Raw genomic sequence first — 14258 nt, forward strand, 5'->3', positions numbered from 1 at the left:
AACAAAAACAGAGTTAATGTTCCATAGTCAAAGCAGAAGTGACAGTAATGCCCAAGAATGGACTTTTACACAAAGAACTCCTCAGCAAAAAATAATAAATAAATAATAAATAAATAAATAAAAGAAAATAAGGAGGGAGCTCAAAATGTCAAGTGCAACAGAAGTTTACATTATTTCAAGTCCTTGACTTCTGCCCTGCATAAGCTTCTTAGTTCTCTGTGTGTCCAACACAGTGGACTTGCAACATATTGTTGGCATATCACTCATTTCCCCATGTTAATCACTAGAAAAATCAATAGAGCTAACATCGCTTGTGTGAAAAACACCTCTTCCTTGCAAAGAGAAGGAAATCATCCTCATGAAAAACATTTCTCCCGGGGAATAAATGCATGAATAAATAACTTATTAGAACACTTGGGAAATGCAATAGCACTGAGCTTCATCACTGCAACTTGTTCACGGTAAAACCTCCTGTTTTTTCACTCACAGCATTGCGTTCGTCATTAGTGATGCTTTAGCGAGGTGGATTGATGGCAGGCTCTTGTACATTAATGTATGCTTGAATGGGCAAAGATGCTCTGGGCCCATACTTGGAACCAAGTGCTAATGATAGCAAAAGCATACCACATTGATGGCAATCCTGCCCCTCATCCCCATAGCAGTTGTGGAAATACAATAATTGAATGCATTCAGATGAAAATGTTCTGAGCAATTCTCCCTACAGGGGGAGGAAAGTCAGCAGCTGAACCATTGCAACATCCAAATTCCTGCTAATTTACAGCAGCCATAATAGGGAGCTGCAGCCAATCTCATTACAGTCAACAGGAGAGAATTAACAGTGCCAGCTCCAGGGCTGGGGTACTTTAAGGGCCTATGTTGGGATTCTCAGGAGAATAAGGAAGAACAGGATCCTGTGGATCCATGGCTTCACTAGACATGCCCCATTCCTGGATCCACTACCAGTGGAGCATCTGTAGGCCAGTATTAAAACTGGCTTGCCATTTGTTTCTTGAACTTATATACTGCTTTATATTCCAACAAATATCTAAATAGTATAACTCCTCCAAGAACAAAAATCAGTACTATATAAATATATATAATTTCCATGTTCTCTGCAACCAATACTAGTAATTAACAACAATCCACATTTTAAGTAACACAATTAAGCAATAAATGTCTCTAAACAGTAGACATAAGTAAAAATGAAAATGAAACAAGAGTGAATAGAATACAAAATAAAGAATACATCAAGATACAGCTTCAGAGCGCAACGTACAGTAATTATCAAAATGTCTGAGAGAATCTCAAAAATGTCACATGCACAAACAGCATCCTCACATGTAAGAGCACAAATCAGGAATTCAGGAAGCAAGCTGTGAAGACTCAGTGACCACACCCTCCACACACACCCTACATCACTCCACTCCACAGTTATCACTTAAAAAAAAAAGGAAACACTCAAAATGCAGCAACTGACAGTCATGTACAATTCCAACAGCAGATGAAAAGTCAAACGCGCATACACACAAATTCATTCCCACCCTGTCTCTGTCTCACCTAGGTTTTGTTTGAATTTGGAGGCCTTCAGGAGTCAGGACTACTTTCACACGTATTGTCTTCTAAAGGCGGACTTGATTTCCATGTTGCAGTGGGCTGCATTATAGTGTTTTAAAAGGAACTGAACTGCCTGAACTGTAAGTATTTACCTGGGGGGTTGCGTTCTGAGGCATCGCACAAGTCAGCCCGCCCCGTTCCGCCCCCTTCCAGTGCTGAAAATGGTGTGTGTGTCAGCAGTCACACACAACTTGGGAATTCCCTGTTTATGTACATGTTAGCAAGTTGGTGACTGTTGGCATCAAAAATGCTACATGAGACCCAATAGGAAATACAGGAAGTCTCTGTGTCAAAAAGCAGAGTAATGACACACCAGTGACATTGTATATAGTCTTTGTCTGGAACAGATAGACCTTTAAACATGTTTTGAAGGCACTCATTTGGTTGTAACATTTACTGAAAATGTTATAATATTTCCAGTGGACTTTACAAACTTTTAAGTTTAATGGTGATTGTAACCATTCACCAATGTAAATCATATAGCTCCTCTTGTTTATTTATATGCAATGATAGATTAAACTGAGGCACAGCTTGGTCCAGGGGGAAAAGAGATCTATGACAACAAAGAGGCAAGTTTGAGAATATACACAGATACTTTCCATCACCTTTGAATAATCATTAGTAGTCGTCCCCTATTTGAAATTAGACAGAGTTGAGCTCAAGCATTTTTATCTTAAGGATGTTACTGAGAAATTCCAGAAGAACTTCTCTTTTCATATTTCTCAGTAATGTGCAAAGAGAGTGCTTATGTTTACAGCACCTCCACTGAACTGCTTCCTGGATAGGTTGTGAGAAGCTGGTTTCAGGCACTAGGCCTATTGGCACACCAACTCTACGTTCCAAAGATGGCTGCAAACATGATGTGAAGCCTAGCAACATTAACCCCGCTGTATGGGAATCTCTTGCAGATGAGCCAGTGTCTGGAGACAGGTTGTGTATCCACAGCAGTAACCAGAAGATGAATGACTGCTGGGAGGAACACAGAGAGAAGAAATGGTATGGTTCTTCTGCAGCAGCAAAACTGGATGCCTTCATCTGCTCCACCTGTGATAAAACATGTCTCTCCTGTATTGGTGTCTACAGCCACAGCAGACACTAACTCTCCAACAGGTTTGAATTTGCTCCCGATGAGCCACAATGGATATGTGCTTGTTCCTCCTTCACACACTATTCTTCCTTCAGAACTGCTAGGGAACTTGAGAAGCCACCCTCAACTGATTGCCCTTGGGGCGATTCTGTTAGGGTTTTAGTTGAGTTGAGTTTTGAACACCGCAGAAGAGAAATTGCTACAGGCATTGTTCCTCTACAGCGCTTGCTGATGAGACCAAATAAAAGTCAAAGCATCAAGGAAAACCATTCACATCTGACTCTTTGATGCCCATCATGAGAATAACCTCTAGGTGTTATGCTGTCAGCCTGGAACTAAATGTAAGGCGAATGCAGACAACCCCATTTACTATTTGATATTTGCCCTATGTACCCTTACTCCCATTCACCAACCTGTCATTCTATGCAGCACATAGCATGGGCACTCAGCTCCTCCCTGTCTCTTACTGAAGAAGGAAAATGTTTTTGACTTGATGTCAGTGCCTACAAAATGCAGTCAGAGAGTGATGAGATCAGCTTGAAAGCTTTCTGTTATACAAACAAGGAGAGAAGGCATTTCTCCCTCTTGCCATCAAATTCACACCCAGTGAGATGGAAGGTGACCTCCATAAAAAGGGGGCTATTTTTTTTGAATGACAGAAAGAGAAGCCAAAATTGAAAGGGCTTGAAATGACTTTTTCCCCTTAGTCTGCATTGTGCTTTAAAGTACCTGAAAGGATGCGTAAAACTATGCAACTATCCCTGTCTTGCAGAGGCGGCCCTGACATTATGGAAAGAGAGGGGGCAGCCTCAGGCAGCAGATTGGGGTTATAATAAAAGGGCATCAAACTATTACGTAATTTGTTGTTATTGGGTTGATTGTTTGCTTGTTTTTACACCCAGTAGTGAGTGCTTGTGGAATTCTTTACCTCGGTTGTTGAAGTAATTTAACTGACTGCACACTAAGTTGTTGCACTAACAGAAGCCAGAACAAGATGCTGCTTTTGGTAATTTAACAACAACAGCAAAAAATACCCACATGCAAGCATTCATGGTACTCTGTGCTTAGGAAAGAATGGTGCACAGATGCAGAAGGATGAGAGAAAGAGTGAGAGAGAGGCCAGATGTAAAAGAGGAAAGTGACCCTGAAACTTTAATGCCTGTGTAGAACAGAGACTTCTGGAAGATATAGCTTGCCCTTCCACATGTGTCAGGAGGATTTTGAGTGTCACATGGCAGGACAGAGTTTCAAACAAAGATGTGCTCTCCCAAGCCCACACTCCCAGCATGTTCACACTCCTAACTTAGAAACATCTATGCTGCCTTGGTCATGTCCACAGAATGGAAGATGGCAAGGTCCCCAAGGACGTACTTTTCAGGGAGCTGGCTTCAGGCACCGGGCCCCTTGGCAAACCAATTCTGCATTACAAAGATGTGATGCAATGCAAATGTGACATGAAGGTTGGAAACTTCAACCCTGTTGTGTGGGAATCCCTTGCAGATGACTGCAGTGCCTGGAGACAGTTAGGTCGTGTACCCATAGCAGTGGCGTAGCGTGGGGGGTGAAGGGGGGCCGGCCGCACCGGGCGCAACATCTGGGGGTTAGGGTTAGGGGGCGCAAATCCACGGGTTAGGGGGCGCAAATTACTTGCCTTGCCCCGGGTGCTGACAACCCACCCTACGCCACTGACCCATAGCAGTGGCCAGAGGAGGAAATACTGCTGGGAGGAGTGCAGAGAGAATAAATGCCATGGTACACCTGTAGCAGCATGACCAGATGCCTTCATCTGCCCCAGCTGCAACAAGGCATGTCTCTCCCACATCAGTCTCTACAGCAGAGCCTTCCAAACTTTTCATGTCGGTGATACATTTTTTAGACATGCATTGTTTCATGAAACAGTAATTCAGTTTTACTAGCAAATTGGAGGTTAAACTAACCTCTTTCCAGCCCCGGGAGGAGCACAGAGTGTTCACATGACACACCTACACACTGCAGCCGACACACCGTGTTGTGACGCACAGTTTGGAAAGCTCTGCTCTACAGCCACAGCAGGCTCTGTAACCTTCCAAGAGTTTGACCTCACCCCCTAAGGCGCACTCCTCCATTGACTCCTGAGACAGATAGATGCAATCAATAGCTTGCCCTCTTCTACATAACTAGGGGCAGGAGTCCTGTCCTTTTTTGTATCTGGCCATCTAAGAGATGGGGGCAGAATATATAGAACAAATCCTATGTAGGTCTACTTAGAAGTCCCATTGTGTTCAATGGATTGGAAAGCCTGTACTCAGTTTCTTGATCCACCTACTGTTATCTGTGGCTGTACCTACCTCTGGTTCTGCATACTGTTAACTGCCCTGCCCTGCACCCTACCAGCCCCCACTGACACTAGCACAGTATTTCAATTGTCCATTTTATGTTCAACTCTATAATATCCAGCACTGTACACAGTAGTCCAGATGTAGCTGTCCCATGTTGTTGTTGTTAGTCATTTAGTCATGTCCGACTCTTCGTGACCCCATGGACCAGAGCACGCCAGGCACTTCTGTCGTCCACTGCCTTCCGTAGTTTGGTCAAACTCATGTTCGTAGCTTTAAGAACACTGTCCAACCATCTCATCCTCTGTCGTCCCCTTCTCCTTGTGCCCTCAATCTTTCCCAACATCAGGGTCTTTTCCAGGGAGTCCTCTTCTCATGAGGTGGCCAAAGTATTGGAGCCTCAGCTTCAGGATCTGTCCTTCCAGTGAGCACTCAGGGCTGATTTCCTCCAGAATGGATAGGTTTGATCTTCTTGCAGTCCATGGGACTCTCAAGAGTCTCCTTCAGCACCATAATTCAAAAGTATTAATTCTTCAGCGATCAGCCTTCTGTATGGTCTGTCCCATAGATATGTATAAATGAATTACAATGCACCCTCCCCCCTCCCCCCCCCAATCACCTTCCTAAGATTCCCCATCATGGAATTTGCCTTTTTTGAACATCATTGTCATTGCACAATCCCAAGAGTTTATCCAGGCTCCATCAGTGTTTACTTAAAGTCCAGATATTTGCTCCATTTACCATATTTTTGCTTATCTACACAGTTTATGTGAAGAATACACATCCTTTCTTTGCATTCAGTGAACAGTTGTGCCTCTCACTTTAAGTACCTCAAGGAAGAAAATTGGCCATCAAACAAAACATGAAATATATGGCTATGACCCTTGCAGACTGTGCTGTGCTGTGCTGTCCCACATAAGAAGTATTCGTTGAGTATGCAGTAATTTTTCACTAATGTATATATCAGCTGTGCAGAATTTATCTGCTGGAATAATTTGCTCTGCAATTCCAAAACACCCCACCCTCCAGTCTGATACACAAAGTCATTTTCAACTCTAGAGTGGACGTTTCCCAAGGACTGAGCATTTGTCAGGGTTTTTAGTTTATCAGTGCTTTCCAGGAACAAGTGTAATAAATCCAAAGTTGGATTAAGAATACAAAATCCTTCAAATAAGAACTCTTATTTGCAATATTACTGCTCAACTTCCCCTGGGTTATGTAATTTAGAGACTCATCATAATGGGTTCCATGCAGTGACAACACATGTTCAGAGATTGCTTGTTATCAGCTATTGGGCAATTTCACACAGTCAGAGTGTGAGCAAAATAACTGCCAGAGAGATGTATAACCATCTCCTAATGGTGTCGTCTTATCTGTTTAAAATGTCATCTCACAATGTCAGAGAAATCATACAAGCACTTAAAATTTCCCCGTAATACTCTGTATAAAATTCAAAGTTATTATCTTTGGATAAAAGTGAAGATATTTCTCAAATCCAACAAAACTTCACAAAGGTCACTTTTTAATTTTTTCCTACATATTTTAGAACTTGGGTAAAAGGTATAGGTAAAGGATCCCTGAGCGTTAGGTCCAGTCGCAGATGACTCTGGGGTTGCGGCGCTAATTTCACTTTATTGGCCGAGGGAGCCGGCGTACAGCTTCCGGGTCATGTGGCCAGCATGACTAAGCCACTTCTGGTGAACCAGAGCAGTGCACAGACTTTTGAACTGCTAGGTTGGCAGGAGCAGGGACCAAGCAACGGGAGCTCACCCCATCGCGGGGTTTCGAACCGCCGACATTCTGATCGGCAAGCCCTAGGCTCTGTGGTTTAACCCACAGCGCCACCCGCGTCCCCCTGGAAAGTTAAGTCCAGTCAAAGGCAACTAAGGGGTGTGGCGCTCATCTCACTTTCAGGCCGAGGGAGCTGGAGTTTGTCCACAGACAGCTTTCTGGGTCATGTGGCCAGCATGACTAAACCACTTCTGGCACAACGGAACACCGTGACAGAAACCAGATGGCACAGAAACACCTTTTACCTTCCTGCCACAGAAGTACCTACTTATATACTTGCAGGAGCGGGGACAGAGCACAGGTGGCACTGTGGTCTAAACCACAGAGTCCCTTTAGAACTTTGATGAAAGCTCTCACTATAGATGTGTTCCACTTTTGCTACCTGATCAGTATTTGAGGAACAAGTCTATCAACTGGTTCACATAAACAAATGGCTGATTTTTCTTCCCTGGAAGATTATTCTTGATTGTCCAGAAGTTTCACAGAGTAATTGTATGAAGGCACATCAGTTTAAATCCCAAAATTCTGGTGGCTTTGTGGGGGAGGCCTCTGCTAGTTGAAGAGCTGTCATGTTTCTCACAATGGGCATAAGATGCTGTTATATCATGACACACCATCATCCGAAGAAGGACATTGTATGGGGGAGAAATGGTGATGGCAAAATATGTCACAAAACAAGAAAGAGCTCATGTTACTACCTAGTCAGGTCTTGCCTGCAAAGCCTACATGGAACACCACCACCACTGCTATTTTCTATAAAAAGAGGTGCTGGGACTCACCATCAACACTTCCCTTGTTCTCTTATAATGGCAATGGTGCCCACCTGAGAGGTACCAGAACTGAGTTCTGGCAAGTTCCAGCTGAAAAAAAGCCCTGGCTACCACTAGTGAAATGGACAAGAAATTGGGGAGGGGGGGTATTGCCTCAGTGCTAGTTAAATTAAAGAAAGAACACATAAAGGCAAATATATGTTTGCATTGGTAGAAAGTTTTTCATTTCCAGGAGATGAGTGAAGTCTGGATCTTCTCATAACGATCCCACAACTAGTGAATGTTTAAATTGACATGGGGAACAAGCCAATGCATATTTTTTTTTTAAAAAAGTTGTAAATATTCAAAGTCAGAACCACTTTTAATATTCTAGTTGCAGGCTTTTGGAAAATGTTATCTGAAGTGAATGTTTTAAGACGAGGCTTCTCAGTTGAAATTCAGGATCTCTTATGCAAAAGCTATACTGGATCTAATGACTGTGTCTCATTCAAATGTGATACAAATATATAATTGAATAGAAGGAGACCTAGAAGCTAGATTGGATTATGACACAGACCACAAAGTTATTTTTCAGGGCCTAGGTAGCTAACAGACCATTCCTTTGTGGGGAGGGGGTTGCAATGCTACACAGGTATCACCAGTAGTTCATACATCTTTTTTTTAAACACACACATACACACACAAAGATGCAATATTTTCCTTAAATGGAGAAGTTGTAATGATAAAATGTACAGTACTGAAGTTGTCCATGCCTGTGTGTGCATGGCGGAAAGCAGTTCTGGGAACCATCAGTCAAGATGAAGCCTAAAACAGCAACTATTTTGACAGTTAATTGTAGTAAGACTTTCAGTAATAAGTAATAATGCTCCCCCCCCCCCCAGTTTCTTGAATCATCTCCCTACGTTTGCCACAGCAAATATTACCTTGGGATGAGCCAGAAAATCTCAATGTGTATCCATATGTAAAAAAAAGCAGGCCCTCTCCTTGGCAGATTCTACCTGGCCATGAACATATAAACCTGTTCCAGAATTTACCGTATTTTGCCCAATTGCTTCCCAGCCCAGATTCTGATGCGCTAAGGTTGATGAGATTTGTAGCTACACATAACAAGTTTTTCAAGGTCAGTTGGAGGAGTAAAACTGATTTTCCAAAGTTGGTAGATATATTTATTATCTACCCCACAAAAGACAGAACAAGACAACAGTTGCATGAATACACACTTGTGGGGTCTCTGTTCATTTCAGTTAAGGCATTTAAGCCACATGCATAGTCAAATCCATGTTTAGACCACCTTTCTCCAAATAAATGAAATAATGCATCTGATCCATTTAGGAGCTCTTAGACTAATGTTACAGGGATTCCACTCATGCAACATTATTATTATTATTTTAACCCAGCAAGCATATCAGCTAATGTAAATGGAGGAGGAATTTATTCAAATTCATCCTTTGAATCAGCCCATCTGCACTGTTTTGTAAGTTCCTCCAACCCTTTGGAACATATTTTGGGGAGGGGAGGGAGCTATAGTAGGACAGGGCACTCAGAGAAAATCTCCCCTCCTCTTACAATAGTCATGCGTCTGAGGGGTCCATTTCACCTGTAATCGAATTTGAGCAAAGTGCTGTACAGTGGAGGAGAAATTGTGGGAAGCTTTACTTTATAGACTACACTTTTATCCTGTGTGAGCCACATAAATTGTATAAGGATAATAAGAATGCCTCCCTCAAACAAAAATATCTTTTCAGCCTTTCCTATAATTTCCTCCTTTTTCTTGCCCACAATGAATAGATGTTCTCAGGTTGAAATAAATATATACATATACTCTCACTTTGTACTACTAGGTCCTACCAAATCCTTGATTATTTCTTGGCATTAACTATGATTGGTGACCTTTATTTTCCAGGTACAGTTATTATTATTGGTTTGCGCCATGCATTATCCTACGGGATATCGCCTGGCCCATATGTCTGACTTGCTCACAAGGCTGCATCATGCTGGTTACACAATTTTCTGTAATCTGTGGTCTTTAGAAAGAATAATAATGATAATAAACACATTCTGGACCTTTTTGTTCCTTCTTTTTCACAAGGTATTCTTTAAATGTTTTTTTCTTTTTTAGATCTTCACATAAATTAGAGCGCAAAATGTTCAACTCACATAGGTTTGTCAGATGTATCTTATTGTTTAAGTCTTCTGTCAACAAATTATTTTACTTCAAATTGTCATGTCCCATTAGAGCAACAATAGTCACTGTAGGCTCAATAAGGCTCATCATACATTGTTAATTACGAGAGTTATTCAAGCATTTGTGATCCATTGTGTCAGCAAAGTTTGAAGAAACTACAAGCAGGTAAGAACCATAATAAAATCCTGATAACATTAAAAACATGAAAATCTAGATACCATTAAAAACATGAAAATAAAGTAATCAGTATTACTAAAAAAAAATGAAGTAATCAATGCAACAAATAAATGAATTGCAATAAAAATCAATCAAAAGGTCAGCAATACAATTGGAGGACAACAAAAAGCCTGGAATATTCCCACATTGTGCACCTTATCCAAGAAGGCAACCAGCGTCCCAATGGTAAAAGGTAAACCTATTTCTGCAACATTCCCTGACTTTCCCACTGACATCACTTCTGGCTCTTCCAAATGACCTGATTCTGTACAACCATCACTCCCAGATAGTGTCTCAGAAGAGAACAATATGCTTGCTAGGAACTGATTAGATAATGAATTGCAGAACAGTGTGTAATACAGTGGTACCTCTGGTTACATACTTAATTCGTTCCGGAGGTCCGTTCTTAACCTGAAACTGTTCTTAACCTGAAGCACCACTTTAGCTAATGGGGCCTCCTGCTGCCGCCGCGCCGCCGGAGCACAATTTCTGTTTTCATCCTGAAGCAAAGTTCTTAACCCGAGGTACTATTTCTGGGTTAGTGGAGTCTGTAACCTGAAGCGTATGTAACCTGAAGCGTATGTAACCCGAGGTATCACTGTAAGCATACTGATAAACCCTAATTTCAGATTTACAGTCAAATTCTTTTGGTGGCTTCATGTAGACAATGAAAAAAAAATGTGCCAAAACAAAACCATACATAAGCTTCCAAGCTAGTGAAGAAGCATTTCTGAGGAGGGCTGCCCTTTGGATGTCTTCTCCAAGAAAAGAAAAGAAAAGAAAAGAAAAGAAAAGAAAAGAAAAGAAAAGAAAAGAAAAGAAAAATCAGTAGGCTTCCTACTTGGTGCCAACAAGCCATTCCAACTTCTCAGTTCATATAAGAAGATCAATATGGATTTGTACTGCACAGCGTAAAGTGCCAGTGAGGAGTCCTGAATAATCAGCAGGGGTGAATGGCTGCTTTGAATTCTTCCCCACCCCCAGTAATCCACTAGGGCCACTGAAGCTGTTTCTGTCATATTAATGGATAGTTGTCACTTGCTGGTGAACACTAGAGAGTTGGCTTTTCATCATATTTAGGGAGTAGATTCTTAAGGTGCTAGTTTTCTATCATGACCACCTGTATCGACCCAAATTTATTTTGGGATTTGTCCAACAGCAGGTGGAAGAAGCCAATGGACTGAAAGACTTTTGGGTTTCTTATTGGGGAAAATATTTGTTGTATCTTTCTGGGGCGGGGGGGGGGGGAATGAGCTACAGTGGTACCTCGGGTTAAGAACTTAATTCTTAACCTGCTCCATTCTTAACCTGAAACTGTTCTTAACCTGAGGTACCACTTTAGCTAATGGGGCCTCCTGCTGCCGCCGTGCTGCTGGCACGCAATTTCTGTTCTCATCCTGAGGTAAAGTTCTTAACCTGAGGTACTATTTCTGGGTTAGCAGAGTCTGTAACCTGAAGCGTCTGTAACCCGAAGCGTCTGTAACCGGAGGTACCACTGTACATTCTTCTTTAATGCAACATGCTAGAATGGAAATCTACTGTGCTGAGATGATGACAATGTAATTTAGCTGGCTTATTTTAGATTTATATAGTCTTCCAGCCTCAGCTATCCTGGCATGGTTTTGAACTTTGATCAAAAGATTTAAAATGATATTAGGATGTTCCTGTAGTCCTTTAGAAGAGCATCTTACATTCTCCCAAGGGTTTGAAATACACATCCTATGCATGTGACTGTTCACCATGCCTACTGGATCTGGTCCAAAACGTCAGGATGACAACAAGCTTGGGGAAGGCTGCTTTAGGATGTGTAAATGGGTTGCATCTGGACACACCAGTTTGAATTCACATATGGAAGAATGACTTTGAAAGTTATCATGGCACTGAATGGAATGCAGCAAGTGCTCTTCCAAGCTAAATACAAAATAACTTCATTTGATTGCATCATCAAGCTGCCAGAGCCAACTTTAGAGCTCACAATGGGGGGAAATAATCAACTTCCCAAAACACTATGTTCTGTGATAATGTCACAATTTGCACCCACATTCACAACATGGAACGCTGTCAACAAAGTCAGACACATCCATAAGACTCATGCAGAAGAGACTGTCCTACTGCCATTTCAACTTCACTGAAGTGTCCAACATCATTAATTTTAAGGTCAGCTTAACATCAATTCCCAAAAAATAAATCACCATCAGCAGTAATATTTTTACAAGGTTGTTTTCCTCCTCTTTGTAACAGACTACTAAAAACAAATGACATGGATGAAATAGAAATGGCACTCACAGTGCAGCTATGCACACATTCTTGGAAGAGAGAAATGTCACGGAACTTGAAATGAAAAAACAAAAACAAAACTGATTACCTGTGCAAGATTCTTCATTGGAAAACATCCCAAATTTCCAAAATGGAGTCCATTTGCTGGTTTGTTTGTTTTCTCTTACTCTGTATGTCTCCTCATCAACAGATTGAATAGGGCAATTTGCTTTTGTTCTTCCCTCTGACCCTTCCCCACTGTTTTTCTTTTCACTTGGACCTGGGTAGGAAAATATTGACATTGAAATAATTAATTCATTCTATATAAACAGTCTTTAAAAATACTAAAATGCTTCAAATGCTTCACATTTTCTCCACAAAAATAGCCGCAAAACAATAATAGATTGCTACAGTTGCCAAAAACATAAACTCTTCTTAAATATAAGAAGAGGTGATGATGGGGTTTTCTGGCGGAACTGCACGTATTTCTGTTCAATGATGAAAAGCAATATCGAAAACAGAATATTCAGCAGCAATCAGTGAAGCAGTTTGTTAGGCACAACCTGCCAGTAACTGGTTATGAGTGCAACTGAGTGGGAGCAAAAAAATATTTCTCACTGTTATCTATGAGTGCACAGCAGTGCTTGTGGATGCAAGCAATACCTCAGAAACCACCAGGTAACTCAAAAGTGTATCCCCCTTCATAAAATTTATGCACTGCTTGATTGTAAAAAACCTCAAAGCAGTTTTGCATATATAAAAAATTAAAATTAAGGAAAAAATACAACCCTGCTTTAAAGCAACAAGATCCTGGGAGTGGATAATACAGAGGTACCTCAGGTTAAGTACTTAATTTGTTCTAGAGGTCCGTTCTTAACCAGAAACTGTTCTTAACCTGAGGCACCACTTTAGCTAATGGGGCATCCCACTGCCGCTGCGCCGCTGGAGCACAATTTCTGTTCTCATCCTGAAGCAAAGTTCTTAACCTGAGGTACTATTTTTGGGTTAGCGGAATCTGTAACCTGAAGCTTATGTAACCTGAAGAGTATGTAACCCGAGGTACCACTGTAATAATAATAACAATTTATTATTTATACCCCATCTGACTGGACTTCCCCGCCACTCTGGGCAGCTCCCAACAGAATGGATCATTTCTTGTCCTCTGTTGTGTGCATTTCCAGAGACAATAATGTAACCACCTTGCATAATTAGACCAGCTCTACAATTTTATGCTTATAAAGGTACACCTACTATAAAACTGCAGGCAAATCAGTCTAGGGTTGTTGTTTTTACTATGTACCTTTAAAACTGAATTTTGGGGAGTAAATTTGCTGCGCTGGGAAAATAACCTGGAAAAAACTCAGAAGGATAGAAGCAGTGGCTAAGAAGTTATGGGAGAGATGCTTCAGGCTTGTATTCTGCTTAATTGGCACCAAAGGTCACAGAAACTAAGTGTAAAAATGTTTTGACAGGAGTGGATATGTGGCACAGAGGCAAATGGATTTGAATGTTCAGCATTTTCCAAGCAAGCAGCACTAGCAGAACTAGTATTGAATATACAACCAACAATAACCAAGTGATAACATTACATCAACACCCCTGCCCCCAAAGTACTGTGATTGGAGAGCCCTGGTAAAACCCTTCCTTCTCACTGGAAGTTAGATCTGTCAGTCAGTCCCACAAGAGCTTTTGCTCTCCCTCATCTCTCCAAGTTGGTGTTTTTCTTATATGACAAGTTTGAGGAGAAATATTCTGCACATTTTTCATTTTAAATAATCTGAATTTCTGAAGTGCTGCGAGCCACTTTGGAGTTTCCATTTCAGTTCAGGGTTATTGTGAAGAGATACCACTTAAACTCAGACAAGCCCTGAATCTGCCAGAAGAGGCCTTGCTTTAGTTCTTGAGGCATGATTTATTCTTTCAAAACCTTTGCACACCCTGTAGTACACTCACATCCCAAGACTTTGAACAGAGCCTGGTGTACATAAAACTATGCAAAAAGGACTGTTTACAGCAGGCATAGG

General features: G+C 41.4%; 1 protein-coding gene across 2 annotated transcripts in view; it reads right to left on the reverse strand.

Moving 5' to 3' along the window:
* Positions 1 to 14258, reverse strand: part of LRRC4C (leucine rich repeat containing 4C) — a 611872-nt gene that overhangs the window by 293826 nt on the left and 303788 nt on the right. For both annotated transcript variants that reach the window (XM_083602191.1, XM_083602188.1), the window contains exon 3: positions 12344 to 12514. The gene's annotated coding sequence lies outside the window, so the exon portion shown is untranslated. The remainder of the gene's footprint in view (positions 1 to 12343; positions 12515 to 14258) is intronic.

Source organism: Podarcis filfolensis (genome assembly GCF_964270895.1).
Source record: "Podarcis filfolensis genome assembly, chromosome: 1".
In the NCBI taxonomy this organism is placed as follows: domain Eukaryota; kingdom Metazoa; phylum Chordata; class Lepidosauria; order Squamata; family Lacertidae; genus Podarcis; species Podarcis filfolensis.